Raw genomic sequence first — 13,061 nt, 5'->3', positions numbered from 1 at the left:
TGTCCATCATTAATTTTGAAAAGGAAGTAGTCTTTTTATCATTCCCATTTTACTTATAAGTGAACTGAGTCTTGGAAAAAGGGACATGAACAGTTAAGCATGGTGGAAGCTTAGTGTCCATCCAAAGCAATGCTGTCCCCCACGTGGGCACGCCTTGCACACTGTGGCCCCTCACCGGGCAGGACATATAGGAGATACTCTGCTAAAACCTGACTAATTTGTGCCCTTGAGTTTAGACCTGACAAAGACCACCAGCATTTGATATCTTATGAGGATACAGTAAAAGAAAATGTTAAAGGTGATGGAGCTGCAGAAGGCATTTTTAGAAAATTTCATTCCTTATAAAAATATAACACAGAAAAGTAGAGGAAAAGAAGTTCATCTTCTCACCATTGTTAATTTTGTGTATTTCCTGCCAAAAATGTTTCCCTGGGTTTGGATTTGATTTTACATATTTTTAATCTGTACACATACAGTTTTATATCCTGTTTTTTCACTTACTATTTTATCTCCCTGACACTTTTGTGTCATTGACAAAAGTGATTTTAAATGGCACCCAGTAGTGCACTGACTTGATGTATCCCAGTTGCTCAAACTCTCCCTTTGTGGCACATTTAACTTGCCCAGTTTTAAGTATAATTAATGCTGCCATGCACATTCTTCTGCAAAGAACTTTCTCTTTGGGGATAGAGTCCCAAGAGTGGATCAAAGAGAATGAACGATTTAAGCCAATTACTTTAAATACTGTAATCAAGTAGGTTAGAAATACTGGAGGAGAGGTTACCAAGGAAATGATAGAGTATTTTTGTAGGGATGAAAAGAAATAAAAGATCCAATTAACCACGTCATGGTGATAAGCGTGTGTCCTGAAGGTGCGGAGCTTTGGCTTCCCACAGAGAGAGGCAGTTGTGTTGCTTCCAATGCCTCCAGCATGGGTGGGAGTTCCAGAGGTCGTGGGAGGGGTTTATTCTTTTATATTTTTTTTCAGTAGGAATATTTATTCAAGAAGTGCTTTTCTGTATATATCTATGACATTGGGATCACCTGATTTTCTGGATGGACTAAACCTGAGTGATCCCTCTTTTCCATAAGAAATCTGCCAACAGGTGTTCTATAATGGTTCTCCACCCTGCTCCAGTTCTAGGTGCTGCTTTTTTGAGATAACCTTTTGCTGCCACTGCCATAAAGTGTTTCTCTTTCAAGAGCCTTGTGTCGGTTAGCTTTGCTGCAGTAGCGAACATCCCCCTAATCTCAGTGATTTATACCATAAACATTACTTTCTTAGTCAATTTCCATGTAAGCTGAGGTTTGGCAGTGGCCCTATGCCACGTGAGTTCTTTTTTTTTGGTATTTTTCTGAAGTGAGAAGCAGGGAGACAGAGAGACAGATTCCCGCATGCACCTGACTGGAATCCACCCAGCAAACCCACTAGGGGGAGATGCTCTGCCCATCTAGGGTGTTACTCTGATACACCTGGAGCCATTCTGATGCCTGGGGCAGAGGCCATGGAGCCATCCTCGGCCCCCGGGCCAACTTTGCTCCAATGGAGCCTTGGCTGTGTGAGGGGAAGAGAGAGAGATAGAGAGGAAGGAGAGGGGGAGGGGTGGAGAAGCAGATGGGTGCTTCTCCTGTGTGCCCTGGCCGGGAATCAAACCTGGGATTTCCACACGCTAGGCTGACATTCTAGCCACATGAGTTCTTACTCCAGGTCTTGGGCTAAAGGATCTTATGGCACAGGACAGAAATGAGGCCAAGCCAACCAGTCAGAGCTTCTGCTCAGGTATGTGTGGTGTCTGTCTTCTCCACTCACATTCTATTGGCAGAAGCAAGTCACGCCTCCAAGCCTGATGGTAGGTGGAATGTGTATGTACTCTACAAAGAGGTGCTAAAAAGTACCTGGCAAGGATAGGAATGTGTAGTCAAGATAAAATTGTGTAAACAGTGATGCAGTCTGCCACAGGCCTACTGGGAATTGACCTCCTCATTTTCTTCTGACCTCCCTTGTCCACTGCAGCACGGAACCTGGCTCAGAACTGAACTGTATACTTGGACCCTAGGGTGAGAGTCTCCAGAACAAGGGTTTGCTAACCTGGCTGGTGGCTGGTGGTCTTGGGCTCTTCAATACTGTAGCAGATGGAATTTTGAAGATGACGACAGCAATACCATTCCTCTTATGTGCTCTTCTCCAGTGTCACCCTGCCACTTTTCCATCAAGAGGTGGCGTTTCTTTCCCCTCTTCTTTCATCTTAGTCCTGTGAATCACTTATAACCAACAGAATGCTCTGGAAGGCCGCTGTGTGATTTCCAAGGCCTGGCGGCTTGTCCCTGATCCTGCTGGAATGCCTCCTCTAGGGGAAGTCAGCCATCATGTTGGAAGCCCAGCTACCTCAAGCGACATTGGCTAACCATTCGGGTCCGCAGTCCCAGCTGAGGTCAGCCTCCGGCCATCCCTACTGTGGGATGTGTCATCTCTGGTTTCAGTCCTAGTTGTCATTCATCTTGGACTCAAAGTCTGGGGAAAGAATATCTGGTCAGCCCAAGCGGGGTCAGGTGCCTTGGTTCAAGGCAAGGTGAGTGGCTGCCTCTCCTCTCTTCGAGGAAAGGGGGGCCAAAAAGAGGCTTGAGTCTCATTATCAGTGAAAGGGGGAGTGCATAAAGGCCAGGCCCACAGATGCTCATGAGAGAGATTGCTTGAGTCAACTGTTGAAAATAAAAATCTGATCATTTTACCGGATCATTTTCAAAGCTGTTGGGGACTCTGCATGGTTCTCATGAGAAAGTTGTACAACTTAGCACCTGAGGCTCTGCAGGCTTGGCCCTTGCCCACCTTGCTGCACCAGGTCCTGGCCAGGATCTCTCGTGGAGTCTTCACTCCAGACATACTAAGGCACCTGTCATTTCTAAAATGATCTTGTCCACTTTTGAGACTTTAAATACAATCTGTGTGCCAGCGATTCCCAATTTATGTTCTCACTCAAACTTTTCTCTGACACTCAATTCCTGTCTCCAGCTGCCTTTCGACACCTGGACTTGGATGCCTGCCAGACATTGCACACTCAGTGTGTCTAACCTTGAACTCCTAACCAGACCTTCCCCTCGAAAAACACACACATGAGAAGAAAAGAGTGGGGCCCTACAGGAGCGTCTTTGTCCCCTGCATTCTCCCATCTCAGAAAGTGGCAACCCCACCCCTCACTTTTCTCAGGTCAGAAACTTGAATCATTTTGACACCTGTCTGTTTCATACTGTACTTGAGAAAAACTTGTCAGCTGTACTTGCAGAACATATCCCTGAACAGGCTAAAACTAGACATCAGAATATACCCAAAGCACCCTTTCTCGCTACAGTTCTGATCCAGGACACCCTCGTTTGGGACTTTCTCGCCTGTGTATTGCAACAGCCTCCCAACTGCTCTCTCTGTTTTGACCTTTGCTGAGCAGCAGCCATCTTCTTAAGACATGTCACATCATGCCATTCCCAAGTCAGACCCCCTCCCCCCCCGTGGCTGTCCATCTCTGGAAATGCGTAGCTCTTTACAGTGGCTGTCAGACATTACATAATCCTTGCCACCGACTTTACCTCTACCATTTCCTCCTTCCTCACTCCTCTTTGACCCACTGGCTGTCTTGATGTTCTTTGATCAAGTAAAGCAAATAAATATCTGCCTCAGAGCCTCGCTCCTCCCTCTGCCTAGAAAGTTCTAACCCCATATACATACATGATTTGTGCCCTAGAACGTGGCTGGCATTAAGTAGGTTTTCAATGAAAATGTACTGAATGAATGAATTTTGATAGGCCTTTGGGCACAATTTCTGTTTCCTTGGAACGCGCTCTGCACCCCTCCTTACCAAGCTTACTTGTTTTGGTAAAGCTAACACAAATCTCAACTTCTCTAGAACAGCCCAGTGTGATTTAAATGCTCCCTTTCTCTACACTTTGAAGAAAGGGACTGCATTGTATTTGTCATTGTATCTATTATAGCAGGCTTATTGGCATCTGGTAAACCCCCAGTAAGTCTCTCTGCATGTCCACATTGATGTAGTGTTTATTTTCACAGGTAGTACATGCACATTATTTTTAGAAATACAAAAAGCATGATAAGGCCTAGAGAGAAAAGTAAGTCTCTGTTCCCCATGTGTTTTGTGCAGAGGCTGATACCACTCTTTATAAATACCTGCCTGAATATAATCTGTGCATAGACAAATGATTATACATCTAGTAAATATTTTTAAAATGAAATTGATACTCAGATAATGACCTGACATTGAAGATATTTTGAACAAGCAGTTTGCTAAAGAAGTAAGATTTCTAGTGTTCTTATTCTTTCAAGAAACAGATGTTTACCTTGGAACTTCTTTAAAAATCTGTTTATGACCCATTAGTCTACTTCTTACTTCACTAGATCGAAGGCGGCATATAAAAGCCTATCTGACTCGGATCTCACAGGAACTAATAGATAGCAGCCCCCTCACCCTGCCTCCACTTCTGCCCTATTCTAGCATCCTCTCTTTCAGGGTCATTGCCATTACCTTTCCTTTGGTCTGTTCTGAGCAGAACCAGCAGAGTGATCCTGTGTAAATGTGAGTCATTTCTCTGCTCAGTCCTTTGTTGGTTTCCCATTATGTTCAGAGTAAAAGCCCAAGTACTTAGCATGACCGTCCAGTGCTGCCTGGCCTGGCGGTCCAGCCATGCTGGCCACACCACTGTCCGCTGTGCATGCTGGGCTCCTTCCCGCCGGCGGCCTTGGCTCTCTGTTCCTTCAGCCCAGTGTGCTGTTCTCCAGGTAGCTGCACAGCTCACCGTCCCATCTCTTAGATTTGTGGCTATTGTACATAAAATAGCACTTTTGTTATTCTCCTCCTTTAATGGCTGAAAGAAGACTAGTAAAATCTAAAGAAATGGTTAAGGCCACTGGCACCTTTTCTTTCCCTTTTGCTAAAGACTGCAGGTTGCTAACTGTACACAGCATTATAAATCTATGAGTAACCTTGCAAGTAAGCATTAACTTTTGCCTCTACAATGATAAGGGACAAAACCTATTGAGAGATATTCTCACACCCAAAATGATATAAGATTGAATGTTTGGTCCCTTATCAATTGTACGTTTGAAAGCCTATGGTTCACATTAACAAAGCCCTAGTCTTATAATACCAATTCTAACTTATTTTCCAAAGAGAAGCTTCTTCTAATCATCCACTAATTTACACAAGATCTAAAACACAGTAGCCCTGGCAATTAACCAATTTACTCTGCAGCTTAAAGTGTAGATGTTTTATTTATCCTCGTTCACTCTAGTCTCCAAAGCACTTGTAATCTGGGACAGTGCCAAGTGTAAAATAATGAAAAATGAAATACAGAGAAGTGGTGAGTATGCACAGGACTTGTGGATGCACAGTTCCTAATGCTGCTTTATTCTAGCTAGGCCCCATTTCTCTTCGTGCATTCTGCCACTTTAAATAAAGCGACAAAGTCAGTTTGGAGGCTGGATAAAGGCAGGGGAGAGAATGATCAAAGAACATTTAGGAACTATTTCTCTTTCTCTATAACGCCTATGCCAAAAAATCGTCATTGTTTTTCCCAATGCTCTTGGCCTTCCTCATTCCATCACTACCAGCATGCACCTCCTTTCTGATTGCCGGAGTTCCCTCCCCTTCACATTTCTCTTCTTACCCATCTCACCCCTTTCTCTCGGCTTTCCTGGGCTCTGTCTCCTCTCTCCACCCAGGTTCCTGTCTCTCTTGTACTGTGAGTGGACTGTGGTGAGGGGAAGCGGGCAGAGGTCTTGGGCCAGGGATGGTCACTCAGACTGGAGCTCTCTGGGTCACACACTCTCCATGGAAGACCATCCATCTCCTCAACATGTAACCACTAAAATCCTCTCTTTACTCAACAAATGGCCCTTCGCTTATATCTGCAAATAATACACAAGGTGACTAAACCCACTCAAGTGAAATCTCATTTACAAATGACTTTTTTCCTGGTTTCCATCTGAGGGACAAAAGTCAACACAGGGGATCATTAGAGAATTAGATTCTGGAGAGTACAGTGCAATAGAGTGTCTGTGATGATGGGAAATGGTCTATCACACACTGTCCAAAATGGTAGCCACTAGCCTCGTGCAGCTATTGAGCACTTCAAATGTGCTAGCACAGCTAAAGAAATAAATATTTATTACATGTAATTAATTAAAATTTAAATGGCTATGTGTGATTAGTGACTAATGCATCAGACAAAGCCACTCTTAAGGCTGGGCTGAAAATACTCACCAAAATATGTGGGAAGGAAGAGAGAGAGAGAAGGAAGGAGGGGGAGAGAGAAGGAGGGAAGGACAGAGGGTGGGAGGGAGAAGGAGGGAGGGAAAAAGAGAGAAGGAGGGAGGGAAAGAGAAGCCCTGAAGCTACTCCTCAACTGTCAGATAAATGTCTGTGAGCCAGCAGGGTCGGCTCCGGAAACCCGTGGAAGGCGGCAGCCTGGGGCCTTCCCGCAACCGGGCCGTCGTGTCCGTCCCTCCAGTAACCCCCAGCTCCCGGGTGCACTGCCAAGTCTCACTCGTGTTCTCGTCTAATGTCAGCCAATCCCAGCTCCACCAAGAGTAGCTGTATTTTAAGAAGGGACTTGAACTTCAGTCATTCACATTTTAAGGCCTACATCCAAGCCCTGTGGCTAAGGCAAACAAAATATGTTCCCAGCCTCTTAAGAGCACAAGTATAGATGGGACACTTGAAAATCATTACAAGACAGTCCATACTTACAAACAGGAGCAAGGCTGGAAGGAAGGAGGGCTCCACAGTGTGATGTGTAAGATGGGCCTAGAAAAACGGGCAGGAATCTTCAAGCAGAGAAACTAAAACGGTTGTGAAGGGCACTTCAGGCAGAGGGAGCACTGTGGGCGCAGTGTGAAGAGAGAAGACAGCACTGAGGGGCCATCCTCCAGAGGAAGTTCAAAGTGGAGATACTGCCCCTGAAGTATTTGGCAGAAGGTGACCAGCAATGCAGAGGCCTCTCAGAGAAGGGCCCTCTGTGTCCTGGAAGTTCCCTCAACATGGTGGGTGCAACACCCATGATACACACAACTGACTTTATTTTTTTTATTTTTTATTTTTTTATAATTTTATTTTTTTAATGGGGCAACATCAATAAATCAGGTTACATATATTCAAAGATCAACAAGTCCAGGTTATCTTGTCTTTCAATTATGTTGCATACCCATCACCCAAAGTCAGATTGTCCTCTGTCACCTTCTATCTAGTTTTCTTTGTGCCCCTCCCCCTCCCCCTTTCCCTCTCCCTTTCCCCCCTCCCCCTGTAACCACCACACTCTTATCAATGTCTCTTAGTTTCACTTTTATGTCCCACCTACGTATGGAATAATGCAGTTCCTGTTTTTTTCTGATTTACTTATTTCACTTCGTATAATGTTATCAAGATCCCACCATTTTGCTGTAAATGATCCCATGTCATCATTTCTTATGGCTGAGTAGTATTCCATAGTGTATATGTGCCACATCTTCTTTATCCAGTCGTCTATTGACGGGCTTTTTGGTTGTTTCCATGTCCTGGCCACTGTGAACAATGCAGCAATGAACATGGGGCTGCATGTGTCTTTACGTATCAATGTTTCTGAGTTTTTGGGGTATATACCCAGTAGAGGGATTGCTGGGTCATAAGGTAGTTCTATTTTCAGTTTTTTGAGGAACCACCATACTTTCTTCCATAATGGTTGTACTACTTTACATTCCCCCCAACAGTGGATGAGGGTTCCTTTTTCTCCACGGCCTCTCTAACATTTGCTATTACTTGTCTTGTTAATAATAGCTAATCTAACAGGTGTGAGGTGGTATCTCATTGCAGTTTTGATTTGCATTTCTCTAATAACTAAAGAAGATGAGCATCTTTTCATATATATGTTGGCCATTTGTACTTCCTCCTGGGAGAAGTGTCTGTTCATGTCCTCTTCACATTTTTTTATTGGATTGTTTGTTTGTTGTTGAGTTTTATGAGTTCTTTGTATATTTTGGATATTAGGCCCTTATCTGAGCTGTTGTTTGAAAATATCATTTCCCATTTAGTTGGCTTTCTGTTTATTTTGTTATCAGTTTCTCTTGCTGAGCAAAAACTTCTTAGTCTGATGTAGTCCCATTCATTAATTTTTGCCTTCACTTCTCTTGCCATTGGAGTCAAATTCATAAAATGCTCTTTAAAACCCAGGTCCATGAGTTTAGTACCTATGTCTTCTTCTATGTACTTTATTGTTTCAGGTCTTATGTTTAGATCTTTGATCCATTTTGAGTTAATTTTAGTACAGGGGGACAAACTGTAGTCCAGTTTCATTCTTTTGCATGTGGCTTTCCAGTTTTCCCAGCACCATTTATTGAAGAGGCTTTCTTTTCTCCATTGTATGTTCTTGGCCCCTTTATCAAAAATTATTTGACTATATATATGTGGTTTTATTTCTGGACTTTCTATTCTGTTCCATTGGTCTGAGTGTCTATTTTTCTGCCAATACCATGCTGTTTTGATTGTCGTGGCCCTATAATATAGTTTGAAGTCAGGTATTGTAATGCCCCCAGCTTCATTCTTTTTCTTTAGGATTGCTTTGGCTATTCGGGGTTTTTATAGTTCCATATAAATCTGATGATTTTTTGCTCTATTTCTTTAAAAAATGTCATTGGAATTTTGATGGGAATTGCATTAAATTTGTAAATTGCTTTGGGTAATATAGCCATCTTGATTATATTTATTCTTCCTAACCAAGAACAAGAAATATTCTTCCATCTCATTATATCTTTCTCGATTTCTCTTAACAATGGTTTATAGTTTTCATTATATAAGTCCTTTACATTCTTTGTTATGTTTATTCCTAAGTATTTTATTTTTTTTGTTGCAATTGTGAAGGGGATTATTCTTTTGAGTTCGTTCTCAGTTGTTTCATTGTTGGCATATAGAAAGGCTATGGTCTTCTGTATGTTAATTTTGTATCCTGCGACCTTACTGTATTGGCTTATTGTTTTTAGTAGTCTTTTTGTGGAGTCTTTGGGGTTTTCGATGTATAGGATCATATCATCTGCAAAAAGTGATACCTTTACTTCTTCTTTTCCGATATGGATGCCTTTTATTTCTTTGTCTTGTCTGATTGCTCTGGCTAGAACCTCTAGTACCACATTAAATAACAGTGGAGAGAGTGGACAACCCTGTCTTGTTCCTGATTTAAGGGGGAAAGCCTTCAGTTTAGTGCCATTTAATATGATGTTAGCTGATGGTTTATCATATATGGCCTTTATCATGTTGAGGTATTTTCCTTCTATACCCATTTGTTGAGAGTCTTAAACATAAAATTGTGTTGTATTTTATCGAAAGCCTTTTCTGCGTCTATTGATAAGATCATATGGTTTTTGTTCTTTGTTTTGTTGATATGGTGTATTACGTTTACCGTTTTACGTATGTTGAACCATCCTTGAGATTCTGGGATGAATCCCACTTGATCATGATGTATTATTTTTTTAATATGTTGTTGTATTCGATTTGCTAGTATTTTGTTTAGTATTTTAGCATCTGTATTCATTAGAGATATTGGTCTGTAGTTTTCTTTTTTTGTGCCATCCTTGCCTGGTTTAGGTATGAGGGTTATGTTGGCCTCATAAAATGTATTTGGAAGTATTGCTTCTTCGATTTTTTGGAAGACTTTGAGTAGAATAGGAACCAAGTCTTCTTTGAATGTTTGATAAAATTCGCTGGTATAGCCGTCAGGGCCTGGACTTTTATTTTTGGGGAGGTTTTTAATGTTTTTTTCTATTTCTTCTCTACTAATAGGTCTGTTTAGGCTTTCTGCTTCTTCTTGACCCAGTCTAGGAAGGTTGTATTGTTCTAGGAATTTATCCATTTCTTCTAGATTGTTGAATTTAGTGGCATAAAGTTTTTCATAGTATTCTACAATAATTCTTTGTATATCTACGGTGTCCGTGGTGATGTCTCCTCTTTCATTTTGGATTTTGTTTATATGAGTTCTTTCTCTTTTTTCCTTGGTAAGTCTTGCCAAGGGTTTGTCAATTTTATTGATCTTTTCAAAGAACCAGCTCTTTGTTCTATTAATTTTTTCTATAGTTTTACTGTTCTCTATTTCATTTATTTCTGCTCTGATTTTTATTATCTCCTTTCTTCGGCTGGTTTTGGGTTGTCTTTGTTCTTCTTTTTCTAGTTCCTTAAGGTGGGAAGTTAAGTGGTTCACTTGGGCTCTCTCTTGTTTGTTCATATATGCCTGAAGTGATATGAACTTCCCTCTTATCACTGCTTTTGCTGCATCCCATAGATTCTGATATGTCGTATTGTCATTTTCATTAGTCTGTATATATCTTTTGATCTCTGCACTTATTTCTTCTTTGACCCATTCATTTTTTAAAAGTATGTTGTTTAGTTTCCACATTTTTGTGGGATTTTTTTCCTCTTTTTTACAGTTGAATTCTAGTTTCAAGGCTTTATGATCAGAAAATATGCTTGGTACAACTTCGATTTTTCTGAATTTGCTGATGTTGTTTTTGTGGCCCAACATATGGTCAATTCTTGAGAATGATCCATGTACACTGGAGAAAAATGTATACTCAGTCACTTTGGGATGAAATGTCCTGTAGATGTCTATCATATCCAGGTGCTCTAGTGTTTTGTTTAAGGCCACTATATCTTTGTTGATTCTTTGTTTGGATGACCGATCTAGAGCCGTCAGCGGTGTATTGAGGTCTCCAAGTATGATTGTATTTTTGTCAGTTTTTGTTTTAAGGTCAATAAGTAGCTGTCTTATATATTTTGGTGCTCCTTGGTTTGGTGCATATATATTAAGAATTGTTATGTCTTCTTGATTCTGTGTCCTTAGCCATTATGAAATGGCCATTTTTGTCTCTGAGTACTTTTGTTGTCTTGTAGTCAGCATTATCAGATATGAGTATTGCTACGCCTGCTTTTTTTTGGATGTTATTATTTGCTTGGAGTATTGTTTTCCAGCCTTTCACTTTGAATTTGTTTTTATCCTTGTTACTTAGATGAGTTTCCTGGAGGCAGCATACAGTTGGATTTTCTTTTTTAATCCATTCTGCTACTCTGTGCCTTTTTATTGGTGAGTTTAATCCGTTTACATTTAGTGTAATTATTGACACTTGTGAGTTCCCTATTGCCATTTTATAGATTGCTTTCTGTTAGTTTTGTGTCTTGTTTGATCCTTCTCTTTCGTTTTTCTATCTTTTGTTTTTATTTGGTTGTATTCCATACATCTTTCTACTGTTGCTATCTTTTTTATCTCATGTGCTTCTGTGGTGGTTCTTTCAATGGTGGTTACCTTTAGGTAATGAAAAGGGTTCCTACCCTGTTCATTGTAGCGCACTATTTTGTGAGTACTTTTGCACTCCATCGTACTTTGCTACTGTTAATCTCCATCCTCTCCCCCCTTTCTTTTTGTTGTTGTCACAGTTTAAATTTAATTTTATTGTGTTCTTCTTGGAGCTTTTACTTGTGGCTTTATTTTTTTTTGTTCTTTGTATCTGATTGGAGAACCCCCTTTAGTAATTCCTGGAGTGGGGGTTTTCTGATGATAAATTCCCTCATCTTTTCTGTATCTGTGAATGTTTTTATTTCTCCTTCATATTTGAAGGATAGCTTTGATGGGTATAGTATTCGTGGCTGAAAGTTCCTCTCTTTCAGGACTTTAAATATTGGGGTCCACTCTCTTCTAGCTTGTAGAGTTTCTGCTGAGAAATCTGATGATAACCTAATGGGCCTTCCTTTATATGTTGTATTCTTCTTTTCCCTGGCTGCTTTGAGAATTTTTTCTTTGCCGTTGTTTTGTGCCAATTTCATTATGATGTGCCTTGGAGTAGGTTTGTTGGGGTTAAGAAAACTCGGAGTTCTGTTTGCTTCTTGAACTTGAGGCTTTAGTTCTTTCCACAGGCTTGGGAAGTTCTCATCTATTATTTGTTTGAGTATGTTCTCCATTCCATTTTCTCTCTCTTCTCCCTCTGATATACCTATTATCCTTATGTTATTCTTTCTGATGGAGTCAGATAATTCTTGTAGGGCTATCTCATTTTTTTTAATTTTTGAGTCTCTTTCTTCCTCTCTCTGTTGTGCCTCAAGTTGCTTGTCTTCTATTTCACTAATCCTCTCTTCTATCTGGCCTGTTCTATTAGCCAAGCTTGTTACCTCGTTTTTCACCTCGTGAATTGAGTTTTTCATCTCTGTTTGATTTTTTTTTATAGTTTCAATTTCCTTGGACATATATTTGTGATCATTGAGTTGTTTTCTGAGCTCCTTAAATTGCCTTTCTGTGTTTTCTTGTATATCTCTGAGTATTTTTAGGATTTCTATTTTGAATTCTCTGTCATTTAACTCCAAGGTTTCCAATATATTAAATTTTTTCTCCATAGATTTTTCCTCATCTATCTGTGTTACCTCTCTTTCTTTTTTATCCATGATATTCGATTTTCTCTTCCTTAATGGCATCTGAGGGTGGTTTTGTTGATAGTATTAATGATATTTAATAAAAAATAAAAAGTTAAAAAAATAAAAAATCGAAAAAAGTTGTTTTTTTAAAAAAAATTAATAATTAAATAAAGAAAAATAAAATAAAATAAAAATTTTAAAAAAGGAAATTATTCCCCCCTCCTTTTTTCCTCTCCTCTCCTCTCCCCTCTTTCTTGAGAAAATCTTGTGGTGAACTGTGAATTATATTGTATTTAATAGAACAAACAATGCCTGTAATGGAGGGCCTGAATTGGGGAAAAGTAATAAAGGGGCAAGAAAAAAAATAATAAAAAAATAAAATAAAATAAAAAATAAAAAAAGGGGGGGTATGGACCCACAAAAAGCAAATAATGAAAAAATTTGGATCAAGAATAAAATGATTTGCGTTTAGGTGTTGGTTGACTAAGAGTTATGATGAGAGGAGTAAGAGGGAAACAGGAAAATGGGGGGACAAATGAAAAAATTACTATTGTATTTAGTGGAACAAGAGCTTGATAAAATGGAGAGCCAGGGATGGGAGCACTGCTAGTGAGTTAAAAAGGTGAAGTGAAAACCCCC

At 40.2% G+C, this 13,061-nt stretch overlaps 1 protein-coding gene across 1 annotated transcript in view; it reads left to right on the top strand.

Moving 5' to 3' along the window:
- Positions 1–13,061, top strand: part of TMEM163 (transmembrane protein 163) — a 311,155-nt gene that overhangs the window by 232,051 nt on the left and 66,043 nt on the right. The window lies entirely within an intron of this gene.

The sequence above is a fragment of the Saccopteryx leptura genome, chromosome 7 (genome assembly GCF_036850995.1).
Source record: "Saccopteryx leptura isolate mSacLep1 chromosome 7, mSacLep1_pri_phased_curated, whole genome shotgun sequence".
NCBI classification, from domain to species: Eukaryota; Metazoa; Chordata; class Mammalia; order Chiroptera; family Emballonuridae; genus Saccopteryx; species Saccopteryx leptura.
Note: the sequence above shows the minus strand (reverse complement) of the source record. Positions and strands in the feature narration are given on the sequence as shown.